The sequence below is a fragment of the Oryzias latipes genome, chromosome 10 (assembly GCF_002234675.1).
Source record: "Oryzias latipes chromosome 10, ASM223467v1".
NCBI classification, from domain to species: Eukaryota; Metazoa; Chordata; class Actinopteri; order Beloniformes; family Adrianichthyidae; genus Oryzias; species Oryzias latipes.
The window spans coordinates 11,558,492-11,571,170 of NC_019868.2; the positions used below are offsets into that span (position 1 = coordinate 11,558,492).

General features: G+C 37.4%; 1 protein-coding gene across 2 annotated transcripts in view; it reads left to right on the forward strand.

The window, feature by feature from the left end:
- Window positions 1-12,679, forward strand: part of mrpl11 (mitochondrial ribosomal protein L11) — a 63,083-nt gene that overhangs the window by 24,441 nt on the left and 25,963 nt on the right. The window lies entirely within an intron of this gene.

A 12,679-nucleotide genomic window follows, 5' to 3' on the forward strand; every position in this document is an offset into this window, starting at 1 on the left:
CGCATCCAGTGTGAATGCAGCATTACAAAAGAAAAATAATATACATTTAATGTAAATCACCCAAAAAATGAAAATAAAACAAGCTTTACATTAATGGTATAACCCTAAACAATTTTGTTGCACAACTTTTGTGACAATTTCTGCAATCCAAGGATTTCTATACCAGTCAATAAGACTTTTGTCCCTTTCAGTGGATATGAAAATTCCTTTCTCAAACTGCACATTTCAGCTCTTTCCAGAGATGTTCAACATGATTTAGATCAGGCCTCACACAGGGCCACTCTTCTAAAAGTCAGTGTTTAGCTCTTAGACATTCTTGACTGTTTTCTGTTTAAGTCCTTATGCTGTTGGAAGACCCAGAACCTGTGATTAAAACCAATGCATGCATGAGACAAAAAAACAAACATATTTTTGTGGTGATGTTGGGCTATTTTACATTGGCTAATGGAGACTGCCTTTTGCTTTGTAACAAGATACAGGTACTAAGCAGTTACTGGAGAAACTGACCTGGCGCCAGTTACTTTTAACTTTCTACCCACTTTAAATGTAAAATTTGCCTCTTGGATCACAGAAAAGCTACACAGCTCTTTTTTTAAAAACAAGCCAAGAGTAAAAATATTTAAACAACTTTTTTTGCATCCAGCTTTACAGTACCGGATGGCTGAAACTATACTAGGTTAAGTCAGCAGTCATAAACAAAGTTAAGGTGAGGCAAAATATGCTTTATTATAATTACAATAATTAAAATCTTTACAACTCTTATCTTCTCTGTACTTTGTTAACCTTTTCTTTGTTCCTGATCTCACAAGTGTTTTTCTTTTTAAGCCTTTCAGCTAAATTTTATATTACATCCTACTCTGTAACAGCACAATCTGCTCTCACTTTAATGGCCATTACGCCATTAAAGTTTGATCGCCCCTTTCAAGATTGAATGAAAGGAGGCATATGGCTCATTCTGTACATACAAATGATCCAGTTAGCTTCCTTAATGAGCAACTCTCATCAGCTCTGAATGTGGTGGCACACTTGAAAACCAGATCAATGCTCCCAGTCAATCCATCTCTAGGACTTAATGGCAATTCTCGGACAAGGTGGATGGAGAAATGGACAGATGGGACGGAGAAGATACTTGCATATTATTCAGGAAATGCAAAACGCTGAGACAGTGGAAGAGGATATAAATAATGTAGAGGTATCACAGCTCTCTGATCTTACATGAGCAGAATCTGGAGAATTACTTTAGGCTTCAAAGTCATCTGCACTATTGTCCTCAGAGGCTTAATGATAATTACACCCCAATACCTGCATGCTTGACGGCAACTTGGATTTAAAAATGCTAATAGCGCTTCTGCACAGATGGATGTCTGCCTAAAATTTGACCAAGAGTTTCAAAATCAGCTTAGCTTAAAACGATGAATAATGTGTTTCTTTAAAAATAATAATCTCACTTTTGTAGTTGCATTTTTTTTTTGGTTTAAATTGATCTCCCTGCAAATGTTTTGTATAGTTTTCAAAGATTCTTTTTTTTTTTCATTGACTATATCAAAATCAGTTCACAAAATCCATGGATTCGTTTTCCTGTAATATTATTCCTTTAGGCAACAAGATGCTTTTTGTTAATATTGAAATTAAGAATTACTGCATTTTTTAAGTATAAGTCTGAGAATAAGCGCATTTTAGCATAGTCTAGCTGGTGGCAGGACTCACACCCAGGTGCAATGTATTTGGGATATTTATTTAAAAAAAGCTAATGTGTTACTTGTTGTCCCACCAACAACATCTAGAGAGCACTTTATGTGTGTGTGTGGGTGTGTGTGTGTCAGTATTTGCTTTTATCCACTGACAGCAATGCAGAAGAAGAACCTCGGTAAAGTTGTTCAAAAGTGACAAAAGATGAAGAATTCAATGGATTTAGTGATTTGAAGTGATGTAAAGAGTTTATTCGATTGTAAGTTCTTTATTCTATGGTAATCTGAATAATTGTTCATATGTTGCACTACTTTACTAGACACGTAACTTAATTCATGAAGCCCCATACGTTGAAAGTACTATTTATTGGGCATTTTTTGGCATCTGTGACCTAAAAATAAATTGGAACTGGAACTGGATGAATGGATGGATTTAGAGGTTTTTGGGGAAAAAAACGTTTTCACGTTTTTATACCATAAGCTACAACAGTTAGTTTGGTTGCTAATAAACTAAATGGCTATGTTTCTGTTTTGTTTAGCTGCCAATGAAATCTTTGTGGTCAGTATTGCCTCTCCATATGAGGGGTTTTGTGTCCAGCTTCTTTTGACTCGCCATCTTATTTCTAGACCTGGACTTATTCTTTGCTTTTCAGTGATGCATCATTTATAAATGCCATGTCTCGCGGCTTGCAGATGACAGTCCTTCTGAGGGGGAGAAGTCTTCATTTTGAGTTATTCACACTGAGATATCAAAGCGTTTACATCACAGCATTGAATAGGTTATACTGCTTTGCCTTAAAGCTCACAGAATGCTTTTTTTTTAAAAAAGGTCACATGACTGCTTGGAGTATAAATAAATTGTAGACAACTCTGCAGAAATTCTTGAGCACATCAGCCACTTTTGACAGATTGTTTTGGCTTGCATGTTTATTTATTTTGCATGTTTTAGTGCTTCATCACAGAGATGCTGTCCCGCTAAAGAGCCGCACTGACTTCTATCATTTAGAAAAATCAACTGATGGAAGTAAACATTAAAAAAAATGCTTCACATTTTATCTGCTGGATGTGTTTTTAAAAAGTGTTGTTTACTTCTTACTTTGCTGCTTCAAAGCTGATCTTGAATGAACTTGCGTTTTTATTTTTCTCCAGCTATAATATGACTTGTGCTTCGAGATCCAGTTGGGAAAAGTATTTGATTTACAAGAGTGTCTGTCTCCCCTTACCATCCTTTTAGAAAAACCTCAGACATAGCCATGTCAACACTGACTTTTGCAAGAGAACTTGACAACAGCATTTGTCCCAGCAGGGAACCCATTTCCTAATTGGTGCCGGTCATCATATTTCTTCTTTCTTCCCTCGAGAAATTGCAGCTTTGTAACACATTGCCAGACAGTTTGACAAATAAAAGCATCAGACTTCATGCCGATTTAAGATGGATGGCTTTAGAGACTTTTTATGCCCTCCAGTGTAGTCATTTTTTTCAACACAACTAGTTTTTAATATTTTCTACAGCTAAAGTCCTTCTAGAACTGCTTTTAGCAGATATTGTAAAATCACGCAAAGGACACATTGTTCTAAAATCTCACCCAATATCTTTTTTTTTGCTTTTCAAATAATGGGGCCACGAAATGCAAAAAGCTTTAACAACCCATTTATAGCTCCTGTTTTTATGGGAATAACAAAGAGCAGCTTCTTTCCCAGCTTTAGTAAATAGTTTTTTCTGGTCAAATAAACCTTTCATTTTTCTTTTTTTTTCATTCATTCTTTCATTTTTCAGTCTTTTTAAATCTTCTTTTTATATTATCATGTTAAAAACATCAGTTATTGAACTAAAGACTTTTAAAAATGGTTTTACCTCTGAGTTTTTCTTGGTAAGCTTTGATGTTCTATTGATGACCTTATAAGATACCTATAAACTATTTGCATTAGGGCTGCACAATATGAGGAAACTAGCAATGTGGGATATTAGTGATCAGTGTTAGAATGACATGACCTGCGGTACATGAACAAAAAGCAAAACAAAAACAATTATTCTTTTTTTTTTTTTTTTGTCATTTCACTGCAACAGTTTTATTTGATAAAAGCCAACATAACCTTAATTATGCTCCAAATGATCCTCGTCTACATTAAAAGGGACCATCCAGTTGTTCTGATGCCTAAACGAGTCAATTTTATTTCTTAAACACGTCTAGCTGCCATAGAATTGTTTTAGTATGTGTGCAAATATTTAAGCAGGTAACCATTTATTTCAATGAATGCCGTGATGACGATAAATGTGCTGTTTATTGTGCAGGTCTAACATGCCTGTAGTTAAAATTCAGGTTTGTCTGCTATAGGCCTTTTGAATTTCTGGCAGTGGACCAGCGTCAGTCTATTGTTTGCAGAAAACTGTATCTACAAACCATTCTTTAAAGACATCAATAGGTGGAAAACATACAAAGACACTCAGTTTCCCTGAAGGCAAGATAGCCTTTTCACTTTTCTTTGCAATGAAGACGATTTCATTTATTAATGTTATGCACATTTCACATAATGTAGTTTAAAGCACTTGTGCTTCAGAATTCAGTTTCCTTCTCCCCTCTGCTTCATTTCTTTGTGGGGCTGTTTGCAGTTGGCTCCATAAATACTTAGGCAGTCATGGTCAAAGAGAGCCAAACCAAAAGATAGTTTGTTGGTTTGGCTCTCTAGGAACCCTTAGTTTATGAGGAAAAGATAAGCCGTCAAAATGCAGATTAAACTGCTTTGTTTCTACTACAGAAGAGTTCCATTCTCTCAGAAGATTTTGGATCACCCTCCTTATTTTTGTATAACAGCTTTTCCTGCTTTTTTGGCTGAGCCTCATATCTCTTTTAAAAGTCACATTTCATCAGGCGGCCTCTGTCGCATCACCGACATCAGCGAAGCTTCACTGGAATTCATGCATGTCCATGCAATCACACCATCGCATCCCAGCACTTTGTTTGCCACTGATCCTGAGTGCAACTCCCCACCACCACTATCTTGGTTCAGGTCGATTTCAAATTTGTATCTCAAAAGAATGATATTACAAGCTGGTTCGGCTTTTGCTAGAATATAATCGCGCCGTTCTTCTTTTGAGGATTATGAGCAGTTTAAATCTTATAGTGAACCATCTGAACTCTATTTGCTCCCGTAATATATTTATGGTAAGCTCCTTATGGTAATGACACTTTCACTCACTGAACAGCTTTTAAAGGACTCCTTTGTTTTCTTTTATCCAAAGCTTTTTTTGTCTTTTTAGCCACACAAGGAAACTTTAATTTCCCCCATCCTAATGATCGCTCTACCCCCTCCGAAGACCTAAACCTGTTTTATTTTAGATGATCACATGTGGAAATCAGCATTTTGTAAATGTAAATGCTATAAATTGGCTCAAAAAACTTTACACATATATTTTTATTTTAAAAAACTGTTTTTAGCTTTTGAGGGAAACGTTTTTTGCAGTAAAGAGATGACTAAAGACTATGGCTTTCTATTCATGCATTGTAAAAAAAATTTTTTAAATTAAGTTTATATTCATGAAAGTTTGAAAACATTATTGTGTCTATGGTTTTATTATTTTCTCCATTTTGAAAATTAGTTTATCTACAGTTACATTTATATTAAAAAAGAAAAAGTGATGTGCTGGAATTAATAAATATGCCTTATAACGAAGCATTTATTAAAGTGGATAAACGCTGTTTTTGTGTGTTGGTCAGTCTATCATCTGAAAGGATTTTCAATTTTCAACCTCAGGTAAATATCACCCCCAGGGTTTGAGACATGTATTAGTATGCATATTGTCTCCTCTGCTGCACTGCATATTAGTTTCTTTTGCATCATCTCTTTCTGAGGGAGTTTACTTTGAAGTTTTATCCATTGGTGCTGATGGTGTTAGCTAAGATGAGTGATTTAGACGTGTAATGTGGTTTTCCTGAATGGACGGCCGCTCTCGAACTCATGTACATTCATGAAGCACCATGGCCAATCAAATGAGATGAGTTCTAATTGAGCAATGAGTCAATAGAAATGAATCCATATGCTTGTCAAAAGGCGTCTGTCTCTGAAGTATTTGGAGTTTTATTGTTGTCAAGACAGTTTAGCGTGTCTTTCTGTTTTTTCTAACTACAGTTTGCGGCCCAAACGGTGAACAAATGTGAGTGGGCAGTTGCACAGCTTCAGGCAGTGGCCCGGGCCTTTTAATCTTAGCTATCCTCTACTTCACAGTTTTTCTTGGCCTCTTGCTAATCAGACTCGACAGTGAGGCTGCAGAGAGGTGAGCTGTCTGTCTGCTGGTGGGCAAATTTAAATAAAGGGGGGAAATCTGAAGTAAAAAAAAAAAGAACATTATACAAAAAAATGGATAAAACAGAAGTGCAGCCTCTAAGAATTAATTTTTATCGAGACACTAGGTGTTCAAAACATCTTTCATGTGTAAATGCAAACGGAGTGGAAATCACAATCTAAATTAGAACTCCTCACTATTTAACAACAGCCAAGTAAACAAAACCAAGGTGTGGAACCAGCTCGAACTTAACTGGTGGAAGCGCTTTCATAATTTCTCAATTAGATCACATTACAACAAGGCTTTGAATCACGGATAACTGGAACTGACTGACTTCTGATGAGGTCAGGTAGGTGATTTTGTTCGTAATTTTCTTTGTATATGTCCTCCTTCATGAAAAAATGCTACAATAACATGTTCTAACACAAAAACACAATTTTCATTGGGAGTGGGTTTTTAAATTATTTTTAAATTTGTCTAAAAGAAACCTCAGAAACCTTTGCCTTGATTATGTTTTAACTTACTCAGTTTTCATCTTTTTTGTGTTTAGTTTTATCACCAGGAGCCATGAAGAACCATGAAGTAGCTATATTGAAATTAAAGCCTTAGGAGTAACCACATTTTTTAGCAACCGGTTACAGTATGTTTAGTATTTCCTACCACCGGTACTAAAAATGTGAGAAACTAGATTGCAGGGCTCCAGACTAACTTTTTTCACTAGGAGCACAGTGGCCCCTAACTGAAAATTTTAGGGGCACAACCAGAAAATTTAGGGGCGCATACCGTAAATCAACATGCTAACCAAATCTACTAATTTCCACTGTATTACTAATAAATACTTTAATATTAGATGCAGAAATTAAAATGTGCTGTTCCAAATTCAGTGTCACTTTTTATTCTGCACTTTTGAAGATGCAACAAGAAGGTAAACTGACAGCACCATCGCTGTCATGACAGTACAAATAGTAAAGAAAACGGATGGAAATTTATCTTTGTGACACCAAATAGTTGCAGCCAAGATGCACAATAACCGTGTTTGAGATCACCCAGGTGGACTCAACGCTGTTCAGATCACCTGGTGTGTGACATATATTTGTTTTTGCTCCAACATTAACTGTCAATCATCACAAAAATATCGCAAGAAAGGGGTGGGAGAAAGGGGCAAATCTACCCGGACACAGCTGAAAATTTAGTACTGAACTGACTGAAAGCTGCCCTACAGACTACAAAACAATGCATTATGGGACATGTGAGAAATTAAAATAATTTAAAATACCAATTCATTAAAAAAAAAGGCTACATACATCACAAAACATTAAAATAATCATAAAATATACAATAACAGATCGTACTAAGGGGGAGAAGAATATTAAAACTAAATTGAATGTAGAGGACAACTCCAATTTCCTGTTCTCCTTCAGTCTTGCTGCAGATTCGATTTCATCCCCCCCCCCAGCCTGGTCTCCCCAACGATACAGGCGAGGTGCCGGTTCATCTCAAACACGTCCATCGTTGCATTTTCCCCACGTATTTTCAGTGAGTCTAAAACTAATGTTGTTTTTGCTCGCAAGTGTTTAAAGTTCTAGCCCCGTTAGCTGTCAAGCATGTACGTGAGGGACATTTATTCTCCACAGCTGACCCGACTCCCGCGGGACGGGAGCGGTGTGCTGCCGTAACCCGTTTGATGCGCCGCCGTAACCGTAACCAAAACCTAAACTTTCCTACGGGTCTGTGTGACCCAGAGAAAAGTTCAGCATGGACTGCATGTATGTAGAAAATTACGAGCGAATAGATACGTTCTAAAAAGGAAAGTAAGGAACCCTCAAGAGTCATTTACCCCACTGTGATTGGTTGGTCATCTCCGTGCACGACGATGAAAAAGTGCCATTAATTAAAACTGGCGGCCTGCACTGCAGTAACATTAAACTTTCATATTAAGGCGGGACCGCAAAATATCATCTTGGAGACCGCAAATATTCCGCGGCCCGCGAGTTTGAGACCCCTGCTGTACACTCTGGCACTGGTACACTAGCCGCAGGTCGGAAGAACGAATCAATAGTTCGCTTGCTCATAGCTCAGACGAACATATCAGGTTGTGATGATGTCTCCGTTTCCTTCCCACAGATGTTTACGCGCACTCGATTGTCTCTAGGCCCCGCCCCTACACGCATTTTAGCCACTCACAGTGGCTTTCCTTTTCTTCTCACACGCAGTGGCCGACTCACAGACAGGTATCACTCAATGAAACGCGAGTGTGTGCTCACGTTTCATGAGTATGTGCGCGAGTGTGTGTGTCTGCCTGCGTGCGTGTGCGCTCGCGTCTCATTGATTATTTCATTGATCATTGACGTGCCCCTTCTACGTTTGATGAATAAAAAATATGGAGGGTGGGGGAGGCAAATTTACTGGTCGCACATGGGCGACTGGATGTAAAATTTAGTCGCACACTCTCAAATTTGGGTCGCAAAATGCGACCAATTGGTCGCAGTCTGGAGCCCTGGATTGTATGCATTTGTGTTTCTCATCTAAAAATCCATGAGGTTGAGTGAAAATTACATTTGATGGAAAGTTTAGTGGTCAGGGAGAAAAAAAAAATAAGGCAAAAGAGCTCTTGCACTTTTCTACAGGAGTGTTATGAGAGCTGGGGGAACTGAGGGAAAATGCTAAGAAATGCATCTACAGCTTAACAGGTGTAACAAAGTCTGAAAGCTACTCATTTGTAGTAGTGGCTGCCTTTGCAGTAGCGCATTTAGTATTAGAAGAATATGAAGAGTTGGCCAACAGGGACGGCATCTGGGTTGCATGTGTTTGCAATTTAGGGTGAACAAAGGAGAGGCAGATGAAAGGAAGAGGGAAAGGTGTGATTCAGATGCTGTTTACCATTCTGGTTTCCCCTTTGTGGTTTCTTCCTACAGATATTTGTGAACTGAAGAGAAATTTCCCCCAGAGGCCTAAATTATGGCAGAGGGTGTACATTCGTCTGGAGCCAGTAAAAAATATCTCACACTTCTAATGTATCTCCTGAAATATGCAAACGTGTGGCATTGGAACCTCTCTTTTGACATTAAAAAGGCAGACAACATTCCGACGGCGCTCTCAGGAATTACACACAGATGATCTGGGCTGATGGTGCTGCTAGCATAATTGTGATAAATGACAGCTTTTTGTCAGTGAGCTGCATCTTTAGTCAATGAACAGGCTCCTCTTGCCTTGTGGGAAGGCTTTCATCCACTTCAACTCGGCATGAGAAAAACGCAAAATTATGACACTTCAGGATGTGACTTCAGGAAGATGGTTGATTGACTTTTGTGTAGAAAGACTTATGAGAATGAGTTATTGGTTTTAAAGAACTGTTAGCTTAAAATAATTTTATGTCATCCTGTTATTTTTTGATTTTTTTTTTTTTTTTACTGTGTGCGGTTCAACTAACACAGCTGCATATGGAGAGAAATTAGACTCAGTCGGATTTGTGCGTGCGTAATTCTTGATTTGTGCGTAAATTAGGATTTGTGTATGCATATTCTTGCTTTGTGCGTGCGTAAATTAGGATTTGTGCATAAATTTGGATTTGTGCGTGATTTGTTACTCACATTATACGTTTTGTGTATAAGTTAAAAAATATAAAATGAAAAAAATACAAAATGCAATTTATGTATGCACAAATTAAGATTACAACAGCTTGAAACTACTTACACACACACATCTTAAAAAAAACACGCACAAATCCCTTGTTACGCACACACGAAGCCAAAGTTACGCACGGATCTACCGTGAGACTGTTTTCATGTCTCACAAATCCGTCCGTAAGTGCTGCGTTTAAATACCAGTGGAATGCTTGGTCATTAGAATTTTCCTATCAGCCTTCCCTTCCAAACTTATCCAGACAATGACTCAATCAATACATGAAGACGGTACATGTTAGTGTTGAACACAGAGGCTACTTACTTCGGGGCGCTGACCACCGAGATGCGCCGCCATTCTTCCCGTGACTCTCTCAGTCTGACTGCCTTTGATTTTTCCGGAAGAAAAAAACAGTGCCCCCTACTGGTCGTTCCTGTTTTACATCAATTCGGTGTCTCGGAGAATAATATACTTTTAACATATATATTAGCGTTTAAAAGTGAACGTCATATTCTCAGACGATAATTTTTATTTTCCTTCAAAGTTTTTTAAAGCCCTGCTACACCCACTGAAGGAAATACGTTTAGAAGGGAAGGCTGATAGGAAAATTCTAATGACCGAGCATTTCACTGGTATTTAAACGCAGCACTTACGGACGGATTTGTGAGACGTGAAAACAGTCTCACGGTAGATCCGTGCGTAACTTTGGCTTCGTGTGTGCGTAACAAGGGATTTGTGCGTGTTTTTTAAAGATGTGTGTGTGTAAGTAGTTTCAAGCTGTTGTAATCTTAATTTGTGCATACGTAAATTGCATTTTGTATTTTTTTCATTTTATATTTTTTCAACTTATACACAAAACGTATAATGTGAGTAACAAATCACACACAAATCCAAATTTATGCACAAATCCTAATTTACGCACGCACAAAGCAAGAATATGCATACACAGATCCTAATTTACGCACAAATCAAGAATTACGCACGCACAAATCCGACTGAGTCTAATTTCTCTCCATAGCTGCACAACAGTAAAAGATGCTGTGACACCAGGTAAGTAGAACCGTTATATTACTTTGCACTCTGTTCTGGAGTTGTAGCTGTCAACAGCTGTGTAGCTTCACGGTGTAAACGTGGCTCCTGTCCAGGTTCTATACAGTAGGTGTAATGCTCTCGCCTTGATCAAACCACTTGGAACATTAACTATACATGTGGCTTTGACTCTATTTAATGAAAGGCTCCATTTATTATTACATTTTTAATTAAAAGTTAACTGTAGAAGGAAAGAGATCAACGTTTTGGGTGGGATAATGGAAGTTTAACAGAACAACAAAACAAACATACATATTTCAATAAAACTATAAGCTACTACTTACACTGCAGTCTCTGTCAATAGTGTAGGAACAGTGCTGCACTGAGTCTTCTGTTACAGAGGAACCTTTTAATTCTGCAGTAATTATACTCGGGCAAGCTGTATTTTATAGTTAACCCAACTTATTAGTATTTATTTGATTTTTAGATCAGCAACAATCACTGAAAACATGTAAAAGTAGGATGTAAATTACGCAACTGCTAAAATAAAAATGAAAACGTGATCTTGGACCAAACAACCCTGATACAGTTTAAAATAGTACTCATAAAGTACACAAAAGTGTAAATGGACTATATCCAGCAGAACAAAAAAGTAGAATCCAAATGTAGTGCATTATGAGATGGAAGAAAGTTTGAAAAAAAAAAACTAGGAGAGCAAAATCATTAATAAATTGGAAAGTGTCTGTGGTAATTGTGTTGTAATCAGGCGAAACCTCTAATGATAAACTGTCTGAATGATGAAGGACAAATTAATCTGATTTTCTTTTTTATGTTTTTTGTTTTTTCTTTTGTTCAGTGGTTGTTTCACAAAATAGTCTCTCCAGGCCAACCTGCCTGTTTCCAGGCTAAGCTAGCGGGAGAGCATGTAGTGAAAGAGCTCATGTCAACCAGAAAGGGAAAGAGGTTGGTCTGCAGCACACAACTCAGAGGTGAATTTATAGTGAACTACTGTCGCTCTGCAGAAACTATGTCCGAGAAAACAAGTTTTTATTTTAATGATTGGAATATGGCTTTAAAGGAAACGGAAACGTAGAAAAAATCCTTGGCTGTGTTTGCTTACCAAAAATTATTAAAAAGTCCCATCATTCATACACAAGTGTGGAGAAGTAATTACTTAGAGATAACCTGATATACATACAAATGTCATGTTGTGTAAAATGGATTTATAATGTTGTTTTCACATCATCCAGCTGGAACATATAACTGTTTAAGCCAAAGAAGGGCACATGGAAAAACTGCTAAAAAGAAGTACTGCTCAGGAGAAGTCCTGCAATGAATGTATTTTGTTCATGTTTGTTATTTATTTTTAGGGACTTTTGATGAATCAGAGGGCAGAGGAAGGTGACCTCTCTTTTAGGTCAACTCCAGTGCCCAAACAATATCTACCCCAGTCTTTCTCTCATGCTCGGATTCTGCTATTGTTATTATTCTGAAACCTAGAAAATAACAAAGGGTTCACTTTTATGACTTGAACCATATTGTCTGCCATTTCTCTGCTTGAATATCATTTTTGGCTAAACCAGGTGGCTGCAACTAAAGCTGGCAGCACTCAAAAAAGAAGCAAGTGTAAAGAAAGTTACAAAAACACAGTAATGTCCGCTTTGTGGCATCTAAATATGGACTTTGTTGCAAAACTTAGACATACTATAAAATTCTTTAGGGGCTAGAGTAGTAGACAATTCCATCTTGGAATGGAATATAATAAATACTTCCAGATACTGTCTATAGAGTATAATAACGTGTCTTGAGAGGTGAATACTAAACTAACTTCCTCAAGGTGTAGAATAGTCTAAGATAAGAATGCTTGTGGCCTTAAGGTCAAATGGACTTGATTTAAAGAAGCTCTAAGTGAGAATCCACGTTCGACCTGTTAGGCACAGAGTTAAGTGCTAGTTTCGCTGATAAATGGCGGTTAAATCTCATTTCTGTGATAATAAAAAAAAAAAAATCATCTATCAAGGGGTTTTTAACTTCCTCCAGCGAACATATGCCTGCGAAG